Source organism: Octopus bimaculoides, chromosome 17 (assembly GCF_001194135.2).
Source record: "Octopus bimaculoides isolate UCB-OBI-ISO-001 chromosome 17, ASM119413v2, whole genome shotgun sequence".
Taxonomy (NCBI): domain Eukaryota; kingdom Metazoa; phylum Mollusca; class Cephalopoda; order Octopoda; family Octopodidae; genus Octopus; species Octopus bimaculoides.
The window spans coordinates 8,212,040-8,217,258 of record NC_068997.1 but is presented as its reverse complement, the minus strand read 5'-3'; positions in this window follow the sequence as shown (position 1 = coordinate 8,217,258).

Below are 5,219 nucleotides of genomic sequence, written 5' to 3'. Positions count from 1 at the left end.
GCTGAGGAGGGAAGAGGAGGAAGGACCTCCTGGAAAAGTCCAAAGATGGGGGAGCTGAGGGGGGAAAAGAGAGTAACGACTTCCTGGAAAAGTCCAAAGAAGGGGATCTGAGGGGAATGGATGAGGAGAGGAAGAACTTCCTGGAAAAGTCCAAAGAGGGGAAAAGACAGGAAGGACTTCTTGGAAAAGTCCAAGGAGGGGGACTTCCTCAGTCACATCAACCCCAGTGTTCTCAGTGCATATTTTATTGACACTGGATGAAAGCCCCAACAGCTTTTGAACTCAGAATGTAATCAGCCGGAAGAAATGCTGCTAAGTATTTTTCTCTGGTGTGGTAGCAAATCTGCCAGGTTGCCACTTTATATATGTTTATATATATTAAAATGGCATTATATTAAAGTACATTCAAGAATAACAATGGAACATTTACTGATGTTGTGACTCTATACTGAAAGTAGAGTCAAATTTATTTGCAACCTAATTTTTCTTTTAATGACAAAAGTATAAAAGCTAGTACATCCCTATCAAAATATGTATAGAAAGACTCAAACATATATTTTAACACTGTTGGCGAAGATTGCATCAAAGACCATATTATAAAAACAAGTAAGACACAGACCAAGCTGTATATTGAAAAGTCTGAGATGCTGCTTTCTGAAAAAAAACCCAATTATTGAATAGCAAGTCAGAACTAATCTGTTCCTGCAGGCACTACACTTATTGCAACATTTTAAATCCGTAGCTTATTCAAATGTGTAAAGCCCTATAACTGAATATAATTAGTTTCATCTTCTATGGCTTAAACTCTCAGGTTTATTTGCATTGCATATGTTTAAGCAAATACAATACATGAGTGGCTGTTAATGATTTTCTGCTCTTCAAATGTTGTGGTGGGGGGAATGGCAGTGAAGTGCATAACAGAGGGGACAATCCTGGAGGGAAGGTGGTCATGGAAAGGGCATAGGCAACAGTTGCATCAGGGATTTCAGTGTGTGTGTGTCAGAGAGAGAGAGAGAGAGAGAGAGAGAGAGAGAGAAAGAGAGAGAGAGAGCCAAAGAGGTAAAGATGGTTGGATAGGTTGAATCCACATGATGAGGGTGAAAATGAATGGTGGGGGATGAGTGAAAGAGATAGAGACAAGTATGACAAAGAAGAAGTGGTGAAAGTTGGAGTGTTGTGAAGGAGGAAGGTGACAGGGTGTTGAGGAAGCAGAGAATTCATTGGGAGACAGTTAGTAGAGGAAAGAGAGGTAGGAGTGAGATATACATGGCTGAATGCAATGAGTGTACATGGATGTGACCAGCATATCAAGCATTTTCTACATATTGAATGGGGTCATTTTCCTGAATGGCTCAGTGTCCTCTCTGTTTTCCTGTTTTCTAGAACTTCAGACTTTGCTAAGTTAGAGCTCTTTGAATCCAGGTGCTGTTTCTGCACTTAGAACTTCTTTTCTAATTCTATATATTCAGTTATAAAAACAAGGTCATCAGCACGAAAGATTTCCCATGGGCAACCCGTTTTAAATTCCTGTCAACAAATGCAAGTACAGCTTTTTACTTTTGGTTAAATAATTTACATGTAGCAATTTTACAAGAAAGAGAACATCAGTGGTACCACTCTTTGGCACAATAACAAACTGCATTCCATCTTGTCTAATTCTGTTCCTAATTAATTGAGCTGTAACTTTCTCCATAATATTTTTGTTCTGGATTTATTTTTTTTCTAAGGCATCTCCCCTCTAACAACCAAATATGACTGCTACACCAGTCATTGAGTATAATGCTTTCCAGTACAATCTGATTACCTTATATGAGTGACTAGGATGCATCTCATGCCACCAGCTATTTTAAGCACCTCAGCAGTAATTCCTGATGGGCCAAAAGGCTTTCCTTATCTTCATATCCTAAATAACTTCATCTTTAATTTGCTGTCAACTAGAATGACTGGTCCCTCTATCAGATTTACATTGGGAAGACTCTCTCTCTCTCTCTCTCATGCATTCTTCATATTTAATAGTCCTTCACAGTTGTACTTCTATGCTTCTTTTTTTCCTTTTTTCAGAAACCCTAAGTGCAATTGTTCCATAATCCATACAAACTTTTCTCTTATAGCATCTATTTTCTCTCATTCACTATCTTGGAATCTTGAACACCTAATGCCTGTAGTTCTCACACTGCAGATCATAGGCATTTGCTTCCCTCCCACCTAGCTCCTCTTCTAACATTCTGGTATAATTCTCTGCTACTCTCATTTTTCTAATCTTTCCAAGCTAAGGCTGTGTCTACTTCTGTTTCACCACCACATCACCCTTGATCTAGCCGGAACTTTGCACCAACCACAAAACTGGTTGGTCACCTTCATTAGGTTGGCCTATAAGAACTTCCAGTTGCCCTTTGTGTTATGTTTCTGTTGCTTCATCCTTGTTATGTGTTCAGTTAGAATATCTCTAAATCTGAGTGTTCAACAGACCGTTTTAAACTTTCACAACTTGCATCTCTGAGTCCTTCTAGCTCTAAGTCTGAAGATACTAACAACTAATCTATGTTAGATTGTACATTCCTTACCCAAGGAGGACATCTCATTTTCTGATGCAAATGTAGTCAATCTGGCTTGTGTTTGCATCAGACCGTTCATCTGCCAAACCAGCATATGGAGTATATGATAAATCTGCTGTTGTATTACCTAATATTAGTCTTAGTTTAACAATCCTATCACAAAGCCTGACAAGCTTCCTCACTTTATTTTCCATTTTTCTGCCAAAACTATAACTACACAACTTGAAGCCTCACTGGTACCTATGCAAAAGAATTAGTATCTTTGCTGTGAGGAATCTAGCTGAGGCTCGTCTCCATCATGCAAACAGCACACATCTACATACTTCTGCTCTTGCACTTCAACAATCTCATCAAACTTACTGTTTATTCTGCTGACAGACATTGGTCATGGTGGCTCTAGGGTACTGGATTTTGGAAAAGTGGGGCAGTAATTGGGGACTGCTTTTGGCATCTGGAAAAAATCTTAAGAATGTCAACACACAAAGCATATTTGCTCATATCCAGTGAAACAAGTATTTGTTATTCAACGAATAACACTTTCCCCTCATCCCTATAAAACCTTCTGGTACAAGGAACTGCATGCAGAGGTGAGGGGAGCAGTAAGGGTTGAGGAAGAAGTGGGGATTTTTTGATTAGGCACATAGTGGCCTTAGGCAATGGTGAATCTAAATGTGCACATATATAACCCACCAATGCTTCATGAATATACATAAGTATACATACACGCACACATATATATATATATATATGCACCCTCACATATACACATACCAGACATATAGATTACACATGTATACCCATATAGTCACCTACATATATATATATGTGTGTATACATATATATATACACACACTCACGCACAGACATACACACACATACATTGTACTTATACACGGGAGGAAGGGGTGGTTATGAATTACCAGGGGGAGTAAAACATGTACATCCTTCATAGAGGTGGCAGTGGTGGTGGATGATCAGAAGGGGATAAAATAGTGGACATATTTATTGCTGTGTTCTTTAATGTTGCTAAAAAAGTTTGATGAAAACTACTGTAAAATTAACAACGAAAATACATTTACTACTACTACTACTACTACTACTACTACTACTACTACTACTACTACTACTAATAATAATAATAATAATAGTAACAAGCATGGCAGTTATTGTTGAGCTGAGAGGAAACAAGGCAATGTAATATGATTAAGTTGTGAGATTACACATTAATAAGAAAAATAGATTCAGAACTAAGCTGAAATTGATGTTCCTTGCAAAGGAATAAAATAAAATGAAATTATACAAATATATATATATAGTTGAGTGGTGGTCTGCCCTTGTGCAGGTCCTGTGCATGTAAACCGTCTTCAGTACTCTCTGACTTGGGAGGGCCCATACCTTCCCCTGCCATCATTAAGTAAATGACAGGAATTTCAGCTTCCATGACTAGATTTGGGATGAATACTGGAGTGGTTTCCTGTTGCCCTCTCCAGGCAGCTGAGAGTCGAATTCAGACTGTAGAGAACCAGAAGATATGCCATAAAGCATCTCTGCTGCTGTGCCAACAATTCTGTGACTCTCCCACCCGAGGAGCAATGTGAAATGAAATATTTTGTTCAAGAATACAATACACTGCCCAGTCCAGGAATTGAACCCATGATCTGGCGATCATGTATGCAATATCTTAATCACTAGGTCTTGCACCTTAACTATCTATCTGTCAAACTGTCCAGGAAGACATTAAATGATTATATATATATATGTATATATATATATATATATATATATATATATATATATATATATATATATATATATACACACACACACACACATACATATGTGTGTGTTTATATATATCCTTATCTTGATATAGCTTAACAGCTGTAAACAAGCATCACTGTTAAACAAGCAGGGTCATTCATTTCCAATATTTTGCTAAAACATTTCCGCTTATAGAGAAATATCACCTTGCTTGGAAACAAGGGTTGGCAACAGGAAGTTCATCTAGCTGCAGAAAATCTGCCTCAATAAACTCCATCTGACCCAGGTAAACATGGAAAGGTGCATGCTAAGATGATGATGACGATGATGACGATGATAAGGATATATATGTAACACACACACATATACAAAAAAGTTTATGAGTTTAGAAAAGTTTGTATGTTACGGGGAAAAAAGCAATCTGACACTTGAAACTTGACTTCGGCTTTTCTTCTCTCTTTCTCTCACAAATGGTCCGTCCAAAAATGTCGGATTCCTCTCTTCCTTCCCCAACTCATGAACTACAATGTATATCTTTTGCTGATGGTGACTGTTGCAGTTCTTTGGTTTGCAAGGTTTTAGCTAGCAACACAACAGACTGTTGTGTCGCTGAATTTTTACTGAGAACATATTTTTTTTGTGGTTAGATGATTCGGCATCTGTTTCTAGCAAATAGGAGTCCACTTTTGCTGGTCATTCCTGTTATTTTTGTATGTAATATAATTTTAATCTTCGGATTTTTAATATGCTAGACCACTGGTTTTAATTGATTAATATCAATTTCTACCCTCATTAATTAATAAATTTTATATATATATATATATATATATATAGATATGCAGGGCAGGGAATCATCAATTAGTAATAAAATTAATAATTAACAATTCTGCCGGGTAGCTCAGT